The 12,821-nt window shown below is 49.4% G+C and overlaps 1 protein-coding gene across 1 annotated transcript in view; it reads right to left on the reverse strand.

Moving 5' to 3' along the window:
* The window catches only part of LOC127576396 (zinc finger protein 665-like), a 62,934-nt gene that overhangs the window by 6,421 nt on the left and 43,692 nt on the right, over positions 1-12,821 (reverse strand). The window lies entirely within an intron of this gene.

A 12,821-nucleotide genomic window follows, 5' to 3' on the forward strand; every position in this document is an offset into this window, starting at 1 on the left:
AGTGGGCAAGGGTCTGGCAGATGGGATACAAATGTGAGGTCATCCACTTTGGAAGGAAAAATAGAAGATCAGTTTATTATTTAAATGGTGAAAGATTGCAGCATGCTGTTGTGCAGAGGGACTTGGGAGAGCTTGTGCATGAATTGCAAAAAGTTGGTTTGCAGGTGCAACAGACGATCAAGAAGGTAAATGGAATGTTGGCCTTCATTGCCAGAGGGATTGAATTTAAGAGCAAGGAGGTTATGCTGCAACTGTACAGGGTACTGGTGAGGCTGCACCTGGAGTACTGCATGTAGTTCTGGTCTCCTTACTTGAGAAAAGATGTCCTGGCTTTGGAGGCAGTGCAGAGGAGGCTCACCAGGTTGTTTCTGAAGATGATGGGGTTAGCCCATGAGGAGAGATTGAGTCACCTGAGACTATACTCACTGAAATCCAGAAGAATGAGAAGGGATCTTATAGAAACATATAAAATTATGGAAGGGATAAGATAGAGGTAGGAAAGTTGTTTCCACTGGTAGGAGAGACTAGGACTAGGGGACATAGCCTCAAGATTCAGGGGAGCAGACTCAGGACAGAGATGAGGAGAAACTGCTTTTCCCAGAGAGTAGTGAATCTGTAGAATTCTCTGCCCAGGGAAGCAGTGGAGGCTACCTCATTAAATATACTTAGGACACAGTTAGATAGATTTTTGCATGGTAGGGGAATTAAGGGTTATAGGTAAAAGGCATGTAGGGGGATCTGAGTCCACGGCCAGATCAGCCATGATCATATTGAATGGCAAAGCAGGCTCGACGGGCCAGATGGCCGACTCCTGCCCCTATTTCTTATGTCCTGTCTTGCAATAAAGTACCATTTGCCATCCTGATTCCTTGTTGTCCCTGAATGTTAAATTTGTGCCTAATGTAGCACCACAACAACTTCGCTCTGCACATCAACATTTCCTCTTTTCAATGTTTGGGGGGAAAAGATTGCTTTTCTACTTCCAAAGTAAATACATACACATTTCCCCACATTCTGCTCCAAATGCTATCCTCTCGATTGCTTAACCCATGTGTGTCCCTCAGCATAAGTTTTGCAACCTCCTAAAAGCTCATGATACTTGCATGCATTCCTGCCACCAACTTTGTATCTTCAACAGACTTGGATGTTATGGATTTCTCTTCGTTTAAGCTGTTGATATAAAATTGGGAAACTCTGGGGGTTCAGGACAAGATCCCTATAGCATGTCACGTACATCTGCCAAACTGAAAACAGGCCATTTATTCCCAGTTTAAGGACAGGGATAGAATCAATCCTCTATCCTTGCTAATATTATTGACCCTTGAACATGGAAGCAAAGAGCTCCATTCACAGCAGAGAGAAACAGTTCTCTTGTTCTAAGTATGGACAAGACTTTAGCTGAGAATCTGCCCTCTCAGATACCAGGCAAAGGAACTTTGGAACTTGAGGTGTATGGATAGGGATTCCCATCAAACCTAGAAATTCAGCTCCTCAGTCACACTATAATGAAACCATGAGTGGAAAAGGATCAACTTGTTCTCTCTTCGTCCAACCGTTGCACAGGCTCCTGAGCCTATACCAGGAGATAGCATTCACTTTCTCCTGTGGAAAGGGCTTCATTTGCTCATCCAAGTTTATGGGAGATCAGCGAGTGCATACTGGGGAGAAGCCATTCACTTGTTCCACGTGTGGGAGGAACTTACTCAGCAGTAGATTCACTCTGGGAAGGGCTGTCTCCTGTTCCTTTTTGGGGCAGGGATTCCGTGAGTCCTTTGGTCTGAGAAAATATCAGCTCTCAGAATTGATTGCTGGGGCTGGATTCTGCAGTTACTTCTCTTGTTAATTACGCTTGAGCTTGAACAATATCTGCTCTTGCAGTTATGGTTTATTTTTGCCAATAGTAATGGCCTCTTACAGCATGGCAGGAGTTTAATATTCTACATTTTTGTGAAATATGTTGATATCGTGTTAAAAAGACAGTCAAGTTTTATAGTATCTTTAAAATACCAAAATTTTCATTTAAGTGCTGTCCCTGTGGTTTTGTGGCAGTCATTAAGTGCGTAACAAATTCCCACAAACTACTGTGAGCTCTGTGTGTGGTTCAGCAAGTTTTGTTGGTGACTTTCTCACCAGTGCAGTACAAAGGGAGACTTGCTCTGTGGGAGTTGCAATGTTTTGAGTGAGGTATTCATCTTAAGGCTCTATTTTTAGTCAACGGTGAATTTAATAGATGGGGTGGTAGTCAAGGAACATGAAAACAAGGATGAGGATTTTAAATTTAAGAAGATGTTAGTGGAAGTCAATGTGAATCAGCAAGGACAGGCATGCAGCAAGTAATGGCTGAACAAAATTTGGTACAACTTAAGGAACTGACAGCAGAGTTTTGGATTGGTCAAAGGTGGGAGGCCAGCCAGGAGAGCCTGGGGACAGGGCCCAAGGAGACACAGGCATGCATGAAACTTTCAAGAACAGATGAGCTGAGGAAGCAGACAGCCAGTTAATGTTACAATGGTGTGAACTAGCAGTCTGAGTGATGACATGAATGTGTGAACAAAAACACAGATCTGAGTCAAGCACAATGTCAAGCCTGTGAACTGTCTTTTCAGCTTGAGGCAATCTCCTAGAAGCTACTGGTGAGGTCCAGAGATAGCTTCAGTATCTCCCAGATTTAATTGTAGGCAATTTCTATTCATCTAAAATTGGCTCATGCTAAACAGTGTGACGAACCTGAGATAGTGGGGCAGTCCATAGAGGTGTCTGGGTGAGAGAAGGGGAGAGAGATGATATGTGAGAGAGAGAGAGAGAGAGAGAGAGAGAGAGAGAGAGAGAGAGAGAGAGAGAGAGAGAGAGAGAGAGAGAGATTGGAAATGGAAGGAAGCTGACAAGAGCTTCCTGGGGAACCCTAGGTGGGGATCCAGAAAAGACAGCAGAGAGCAGAATGCCGGTCAGGATCCAGAAAAGAGAGCAGAGAGCAGAATGCCAGTCAGGTATCAGACTTGGGCCCTTTCTCCTTCACAACTTAACTGAAAAGGAGATAATGCATAACTAGGTGGGAAAGTGGGCTGAGAGGAAGATGTAGAGTCTGTGCACATGTGAGCATGCGGATGGAGATTAATGAGGAAAATTGTTATGCAATTTGCAGGAAAAATATAATAGAACATTTTTTTAAATGGTGAGAAACTAATAAATATTGGTGTCTGGAAAGATTCTGGTGTGATAGATGACAAGATATAGAACATACAGGTTCTGTACCCATTTAGGAGATAAATAGTACATTGGTCTTTATTACAAGGTAACTGAAGATACCAAGTCATTTTCCTGAGATGTCATTTGGAATATTCTGTGCAGATTAGGTCCTGTGCTGGAACCAGGATATACTGTCCTTAAGAGTCGGTGCAGCCAAATTTCTTTGATTTGATTCCTGGGATGAGGAGGTTGTCCTTTGAAGAGACTGGTCTATTTTCATTGGAACTTAAAACGAGAGCTGGCCTCATTGAGACATAACAAGGTCCTGAGTGGAAATGATAGGGTAGATGCTGAAAACTGGTTCCTCTGGATGGAGAATCTAGAACCAGAAGCATGATCTCTGAATAAGGAATCTTAGAACTGAGAATCAGGAGAAATTTCTGTGAGCAGAGACCTGAGACGCTGGAATTCTGTGCCCCAAGGGATCGTCAATGATCATACAGTCAAGGCTGTGATTTAATTTCTGGATCAATGATACCTGGATCAAATTAGAAAATAGACACAACACAGGATTATCTGTGATCTTATTGAATGAAAGAGCAACTCAAAGGTCTGTAGTTCCTCCCTGTTATGTTATTTCGCAGTGGAATGAGGTGAATGCAGGTTCATCTGCTTGCAGTGGTGGCCAGAATCGATTGAACATGGAGCTTGAGAGGGAGTAGAGTGATCAAATATCTGATAAAGGTAATTAAGAGTACAATTTTAAATTATGTAATTCTCAAGTTAACAAGTTAAAGTCTGTTGGACTCTTTTGGGTTGAGGATAGCTTCACAATAGAAATGGGATCTTGAGTCATGATTTAGTCTTCGTCTGTTCTCACATGGCTGACGTGATCCATCTTTACAATTTCCCTGTCCCGATTTGCTTAACTTCTAATAATCTGTCAATGTTGGATATAAAATGAACAATTCACCAGATTTTAATTGACATACTTAATACAACTGGAGAAAAACCGGGTCAACATTTCGGAAATAAAAACAGAAAACGTGGGGGGAAAAAAACAGCTTTAACATTTCAGTCAATGATTCTTCATCTGATGAAACATTGAGTTTGTCTTTCGTTCCACGGATGCTGCCTGACCTGCTCGGCGTTTGACGGCATAATAACCTAAATAAGCCTCACAGGATTTTTATTTCTAATTATCCTCTGGATTTGGGATAAATTCGAGCCCATCAGGCTCTGGGCAGCCCACCCAACGTTTCCAGACTCCGTCGGCGGAGGGGGCGACAAAGCTCCGGTCGCCGTGGCATCAATGGCCGCCTCATTACCCAAAATCCCCGCGTTCGCGAAACCGCTCTGCCCGCCACGGTTCGGGCAGCGCGCATGCGCCAGTCCGGGCAAGGGGCGAGAAATCCCCGGGCCCGGGATGCGGAGCCCGGGCAGAGGGGGGGGCGGGGTGAAAGGGTGGGGATTGTCCCGGTGTGTCGGCCCTCCACGTTTCAGCAGCTCGTAACGATTCCTCTCCCCCAACCCAACCATCCGGGGGCTCGGTGTGCATTAACCCACAGCCCGGCGCTCGGCTCCCTCTCCTACCTGCGGCCAAGCTTCTCGAAGCTTCTGCGTCCAGGGTGGGTAGTGCGCATGTTTGGGGCGTCATTTCCGGTGTCTGGCATCCCTCTCCGTGGGGACCCCCCCCCCCCCCCAAGCAGCTGAGTGCAGTGCAGGAGGGGGAGTGACTGCAGGGATTGCATGGCAGGGAGGCATCCCTCACCCCCTTCCCCCAGACCCCTAACGAGTGAGAGTGTGCCAGAGCAGTCACTGTGCAAAGGCTCCCTCCAGTTGTTCAGCCAGGGAAGGCATCGCACCTTTGGAGGGGAGTGCACGCAAGAGATGCAGGAATCTGGTGCAACGCACACAACATGCCAGGGGAACTCAGCAGGTCAGGCAGCATCCATGGAGGGGAATGAACAGTCGACGTTTCGGGTCGAGACCCTTCAGCAGGACTTCAGAGGGGAGTGATTGGGTCGGTCAGACCTCTTCCCTGGAGTTTAAAAGAATGGGAGGGGGAATCTCACTTAAGAAGACACAAGAGACTGCAGATGCTGGAATCTGGAGCCAAAAAACAAACAAACTCCTGGAGGAACTCAGTGGGGCAGGCAGCATCTACAGAGGCAACCGGACAGTCAACATTTTGGGTTGAGACCCTTCATCTTGAGATAGAAGCTTGTACATTTCTCCAGGACTGAACAGAATAAATGCTGGGAGGACGCTTCCGATGTCCAGAACCAGGGGTTATAGCCTTGGGATATAAGGTTTACCATTTAGAGCTAAAATCAGGAGAAATTCCTTTACTCAGATGAGTGGTGAAACTGTGGGATTCTCTCCCACAGAAGGCAGTGAAGGTAGATATTGCAAACAAGGGATATGGGCTGAAACAGGGTACCGAATTGAGTGATCAGCATGGTCATGCTGATTGAGGGAGCAGAAGGCCAAATGGCCCATTCCTGCTATTTTCTGTGCTTGATTCACAGCAGGGAGAAAGCAAACAGGAACTCTGCATGTGTTTGTATGAGGTTTTGATCTGGATATAATTTCTCTTAATCTCTGAGGAGTGGTTAAATAGTAACCATTTCCAAAAGTGCTATATCAGTGCGTGTTGTCCACTCCAGCTGGAAACCTTTGCACATCTTGGTGAGAGACAAGCTGGGGATTTAACTCTCTGTTCAAAACTCCATTGTTTTCACAAGAAGACAACTTCATTGTTTCAGTCTGTGAGGAAAATAATAAGGAAACCAATACCCTGGAAGTAGGCCAGCTCATTCATAGTGGAGAGAGGAAGTTCATCTGTTCCAAGTGTGGCAGGGAATTTGTTCGCTCACCATCATCGGGTTCACATGGGAGAAGAGGCCACTCGTGCTCAAGTGTATGATAAAAGATTCACTAATTCATGTCAACTAGTGATAAATCAGCTAGTTCACAATGGGAAGCATCTATTCTCATCCTGAGTGTGTGGAAGGGATTCACTCAGCCAACGTACTGACACACCAGCAAATTCATATTGGAGGGAGAGCATTCTTTTGCTTAATGTGCGGGATAGATTCACTTGGTTATCCAACCTGCTGAGACATCAAGATAAGATCTCTTTATTAGTCACATGTACATCGAAACACACAGTGAAATGCATCCTTTTGCGGAGAGTGTTCTGGGGGCAGCCCACAAGTGTCGCCACGCTTCTGGCGCCAACATAGCACGCCCACAACTTCCCAACCCATATGTCCTTGGGATGTGGGAAGAAACCGGAGCACCCGGAGGAAACCCACGCAGACACAAGGGGAGAATGTACAAACTCCTTACAGACAGTGGCCGGAATTGAACCTGGGTCGCTGGTGCTGTGAAGCGTTGCGCCAACCGCTACACCACTGTGTCAGACTGGAGAAAGGAAAACAAAGAAAAGACTGCCTAGGGAAATTGTGGGTCCTCTGCCAATGGAGATGGGAGAATTTATAATGGGGGATCTGGCAGTGAAATTAAATAAATACTTCGTGTCTGTCCTCACTGAGAAGAGACTCAAAAACCTGCTGGAACTACGGGAGAATCAAAAGTCAAGTGAGAATAAAGAAGTGAAGAAAATTAGTATTAGTGAAAAGTACTGGAGGAGTAGTTGGTGGGAGCTAATGATTTATTTTTTGGGATCTCTGCATCATTGGCAAGGCTAGAATTTATTGCCCATCTTTTATTGTTCCTGAGAAGCTGGTGATGAGCCACCTGCTGGAACCACCGCAGTGCTTCTGGTGAAGTTACTCCCACAGAGCTGCAGGGGACGGAGTGCCAGGATTTAGACCCAGCGGCTGTAGACTTACGAGTGAAGAGACACAAGAAATTCTTCAGATGCTGGAACTGGAGCAATACACAAAAAGTGCTGGAGGAACTCAGCAGGTCGGGCAGCATCCGCGGAGGGAAATAAACAGTCGACGTTTCGGGCCGAGACCCTTCATCAGGACTGGAGAGGAAGAGGGCAGAAGCCAGAATAAGCAGGTGGGGGGAGGGGGAGGAGCACACACAGGCAGGGGAGAGGTGAGTTCAGGTGATCGGCGAGTCCAGGTGAGGGGGGAAGGTAGGTGGGTGGGGGAGAGGGGAAGATGTAATAAGCTGAGAGGTGATGGGTAGAAGAGGCAAAGAGCTGAAGAGGAAGGAATCCAGTAGGAGAGGGCAGTGAACCATGGAATAAGGGATGGGGGAGGAGAGGAGATGGGCAGGTCACCAAGGTGGGGGAAGGGAGCCACAGGAATAAGGGAAGACAAAGGAGTGGGGGGGGGGGTAAGAAAAAGAAGGGGTGGGGTTACCGGAAGTTGGAGAAATCAATGTTGAGGCCGTCAGGTTGGAGACTCCCAAGGCGGAACATGAGGTGTTGTTCCTCCAACCTGCGCCTGGCCTCAACGTGGCAGCAGAGGAGGCTGTGGACAGACGTGTCAGTGTGGATGTGGAATTGAAGTGGGTGGCCACGGGGACGTCCTGGCTGTTGCGGTGGATGGAACGAAGCTGCTCGACAAAACGGTCACCCAATCTGCGTCAGGTCTCACCGATGTAGAGGAGGCAGGACCGGGCTCACTGAATGCAATAAGTGACTCCCTCGGACTCACAGGTGAAGTCTGCCTCACCTGGGAGGATCGTCTGGGGCCCTGAATGGTGGTGAGGAAGGTGTAGGGATGGGTGTAGCACTTGGTGCGGATGCAGGGATAAGTGCCGGGGAGGTTATCAGTGGGGAGGGAGTCGCGGAGAGAGCAGTCCCTACGGAAAGCAGAGAGAGGGGGTAAGAGGAAGATGTGCCTGGTGGTAGGATCCCGTTGGAGGTGGCGGAAGTCGCGGAGAATGATGTGTTGGATACGGAGGCTCATGGGGTGGTAGGTGAGGACAAGGGGAACCCTGTCCCTGTTATGTTGGCGGGGTGAGGGCAGACGTGCGGGAAGTGGAGGAGATGCGGGTGAGGGCAGCATTGATGGTGATGGAAGGGAAACCCCGGTCACTGAAAAGCGACATCTCGGATGTCGTGGAACGGAAAACCTCATCATGGGAACAGATGTGGCGGAGGCAGAGGAACTGGGAGAAGGGGATGGCGTCCTTACAACTGACAGGGTGGAAAGAGGTGTAGTCAAGGTCACTGTGGGAGTCAGTGGGTTTGTAGAAGATGTCTGTGGTTAATCTGTCTTCGGAGATGGAGACAGAGAGATCCAGAAAGGGGAGAGAGGTGTCGGAGATGGACTGAGTGAATCTGAGGGCAGGGTGGAAGTTGGGAGACGAAGTTGATGAAATTGATGAGCTCCACATGGATGCAGGAAGCAGCACCAATGCAGTCGTCAATGCAGCGGAGAAAGAGTTGGGAGGCGTTACCGGTGTAGGCTTGGAACATGGACTGTTCCATGTAGCCGACAAAGAGGCCGGCACAGCTGGGCCCATGCGAGTGCCCATGGCTACACCTTTGGTCTGGAGAAAGTGGGAGGAACCGAAAGAGAAGTTGTTGAGGGTGAGAACCAGTTCCGCCAGACGGAGGAGGGTGGCAGTGGAGGGGAACTGGTTGGGTCTGTTGTCCAGAAAGAAGCGGGGAGCCCCGAGGCCTTCCTGAGGGGGGATGGAAGGGCACAGAGACTCGATGTCCATGGTGAAAATGAGGCAGTCAGGGCCGGGCAGTTGGAAGTGGTTGAAGTGATGGAGAGCATGCAAAGTGTCACGGACGTCGGTGGGAAGGGACTGGACCAAGGGGGACAAAATAGAGTCATGATATGAGGACAGGAGTTCAGTGGGGCAGGAGCAGGCCGAAACAATGGGTCCACCAGGGCAGTTGGGTTTGTGGGTCTTGGGTAGGAGGTAGAAACGGGCAGTGCGGGGTGGGGGAACTATGAGGTTGGAGGCTGTAGAGGGGAGGTCTCCAGAGTTGATGAGTTCAGTGCGGGAGACAATGGCCTGATGCTCCTCGGTGGGGTCCAGGTTGAGGAATAAGCAAGAGGAGGTGTCCGAGAGTTGAGTCCGGCCTCGGCAATGTGAAGGTCAGTCTGCCAGACCACAACAGCACTGCCCTTGTCTGCGGGTTTGATGGTGAGATTTGGATTGGTGCGGAGGGAGTGGAGGGCAGTGCGTTCAGAGGGGGCGAGGTTGGAATAGGTGAGGGGGTGGTGAAGTCGAGACGGTTAAAGTCCCGTCGGCAGTTAGAGATGAGGAGATCCAGACCGGGCAGAAGGCCAGGACGAGGCGTCCAAGAGGAGGAAGAGGGCTTAAGGAGGGTCATCAGTGGGGGTGGAGAATCATTGCCGAAGATGTGGGCCCAGAGACAGCGGAAGAAGAGCTCAGCGTCATGGCGGGCGTGGAACTCGTTGAGGTTCGGGTGCAGGGGGACGAAGGTCAGGCCCCTGCTAAGGACAGACCGTCCCGCCTCGGAGAGGGGAAGGTAGGAGGGGATAGCTGAGATACAGCAGGGGTTGGAGTGGGGGTCAGGGGAGGGTAGAGGGTTGAAGGGGTCGGAGGCGAGTTGGAGGGGTCAGGGAAGATGGGGTGGAAGGGAGTTGGGGGCTCAGAGGAGTGGTCGAGGGGTGGGGGGAGGCTTGGGAGATGAGGGGAGGGTGGGGTATGGTAGTGAAAGCAGGGGAGCAGTAGGACCCAGTGGCGGTGTGAGAGGTCTCAGCCTGCGCCTCAGGTCGGAGCCAAAGGCAGCGGGGGCCACGGCCCGGAGGTGGGCGGGTTTCCGATCCTTCCTGGATGCAAGGAGGGAGAAGAGCTGGTGGTTGACGGTGTGGATCCCACGGAGTGTCAGAGAGGCAGCGAGAGGGTCTCACAGACCCCCGTTAAGGTGATGTGCAACTCGGAGGGACGCCTGCAAGTAACGGTGTTCCCATTAATATGCAACCTTCTTGGTCGAGGTTGGGGGTTTGGCGGACACTCTCAGAGTAGCCTGAGTGAGTAACTACAGTGTATGTTGTAGGTGGTAGCCACTGCAGTCATTTTACACTGGTGGTGGATGGGCTGCCAACCAAGTGACTGCTTTATCCTGACTGGTGTCAAGCATCTTGAGATTTGTCGGAACTGTACTCATCCTGGTAACTGCTCTGCCCAGGACAGCAAGAAACTGCAGAGAGTTGTGGACACAGCCCTGCGTGTCACAGACACCAGCCTCCCCTCTTTGGACTCTCGCTGCCTTGGCGAAGCAGCCAGCATAATCAAAGACCCCACCCATCCGAGTCATTCTCTCTTCTCTCCTCTTCCATTGGGTAGAAGATACAGGAGCCTGAGGGCACGTACCACCAGGCTCAAGGACAGCTTCTACCCCACTGTGATAAGACTATTGAATGGTTCCCTTATATGATGAGATGGACTCAGACCTCATGATCTACCTTGTTGTGACCTTGCACCTTATTGTACTGCACTTTCTCTGTAGCTGTGACACTTTACTCTGTACTGTTATTGTTTTTACCTGTACGACCTCAATGCACCCTGTACTAACGCAATGTAACTGCACTGTGTAATGAATTGACCTGTACGATCGATACGCAAGACACGTTTTTCACTGTACCTCGGTACGTGACAATAATAAACCAATACCAATACCAAGTGAAGAATATTCCATCGTTCTCCTGGTTTGTGCCTTGTAGGTGAGGAAATGGCATCAGGGTCAACACAGAAGATGCTGGAGGAACTCAGCAAGTCAGGCAGCATCTGGAGAAAAATGGATAGTCGATGTTTCAGGTCGAGACCCTTCACCTGGACTGAAAGATAGAGGGGAGGGAGCCAGAATGAAAAGGTGGAGGGAAGGGGTGGGGCAGGAGCTGGTAGGTGATAGATGGATCCAGGTGGGGGGGGGGGGGGAGAGTGGGAATGATGTCAGAAGCTGGGAGGTGATGGGCAGAAGCGACAAAGGGCTGAAGATGATGGAATCTGACAGGAGAGGAAGATATTGGTATTGGTTTAGAAGGTGCAAGGATCCAGTTACAGAGGGAGGTGTTGACTTCCAGGTCTCAGAGTTTGGTGACAAGTTTGCTTGGGATTATTGTATTGAAAACTGAGCTGTAGTCAATAAACAATAGTCTAACGTATGTGTCTGTACTGTGCAGATGCTCCAGAGCTGAGTGTGGGGCCAGGGAGATGGCATCCGCTGTGGATCTGTTTCAGTGATAGGCAAATTGCAGTGGGTCCAGGTTGTCTGGGAGGCTGGAGTTGATGCGTGCCATGACCAGCCTCTCAAAGCACTTCATGATGGTGGATGTCAGAGCCACTGGTCGGTAGTCATTGAGGCATGTTGCCTTGCTTTTCTTCGGTACCAGGATGATAGTGGTCTTTTTAAAACAGGTGGGAACCTGAGATTGAAGCAGGGAGAGGTTAAATATATCTGCAAATACTTCTGCCAGCTGATCAGCAGAAGATCTGAGCACACGGCCCGGGACACCATCTGGGCCAGATGCTTTCCTGGTCTTCACTCTCCGGAAGACTGATCTTATGTCCTCCACTGTGATCACAGGTTCAGCTGCATTGGAGGCTGTCAGGGTGGATGGTGACAATGCACTTCCCTTTTGTTTAAAACGCGCATAGAATGCGTTAAGTTCATCAGGAAGAGATGCGCTGTTGTTAGCTACGCAGCCCCACTTCGTCTTATGGCATGTAAGCCCTGCCATAGCTGACAGCTGGTCAGGGACTCTATTCTGAGTCGGTATTGCCTCTTGGCATCCCTGATAGCTTTCTGGAGTTCATACCTCGATTTCTTGTACAGATCAGGATCACCAGATTTGTGTGCAGCAGTCCTCGACTTCAGTAGGGAGTGGATCTCCTGGTTCATCTATGGTTTTCTGTTTGGGAACACCCGTATTGTCCTCTTTGGTACACAGTCCTCCACACACTTGCTGAGGAAAGTCTGTGATGGTGGTGACATACTCTTCAAGGCTGGCAGCTGAGTCTTTGAACGTGGACCAGTCCACTTCCCTTGAGATGAGCTCCTGCTTCCTCAGACCAGCACTGCACGACTCTCTGTACCGGATTCTCCTGTCTTAGTTTCTGTTTGTATGCAGGCAGAAGGAGCATGGCCTGGTGGTCTGATTTCCCAAAGTGAGGACGAGGGGTGGCTCAGAATACATCTTTGATGGTTGTATAGCAGTGGTCAAGGGTGTTGGTGCCCCTGGTGGAGCAGGAGATGTGCTGATAGTATTTTGGTAACACACTCTTGAGGTTGGCCTGATTGAAGTCACCTGCGATAATGAAGAGGGCCTCAGGGTATCCTGTCTCAAGGTTGTTGACCACAGCATATAGGCAACAGTGCACCATTGAGTGCAGACTTCATGTCTGTCTGGGGTGGAATGTAGACTGCCATCAGGATAGCTGAAGTGAACACTCCCTTGGCAGATAGAATGGTTGACACTTCACCGTTAGATATTCCAGGTTGGGTGAGCAAGAGCTCACCAGGACCGTCACATCCGAGCACCACTTTATTGATTAAGAAGCAGACCCCTCCACCTTTAACTTTGCCTGAGGATGCTGTACGGTCCATTCGATGAATTGAGTAGCCCTCAGGTTGAATAGCACAGTCAGGTGAGGCAGGTGTAAGCCACGTTTCAGTGAGACATAGTACACAACAGTCCCTCAGTTCTATATAAAAGCATCCC

The sequence above is a fragment of the Pristis pectinata genome, chromosome 12, assembly GCF_009764475.1.
Source record: "Pristis pectinata isolate sPriPec2 chromosome 12, sPriPec2.1.pri, whole genome shotgun sequence".
In the NCBI taxonomy this organism is placed as follows: domain Eukaryota; kingdom Metazoa; phylum Chordata; class Chondrichthyes; order Rhinopristiformes; family Pristidae; genus Pristis; species Pristis pectinata.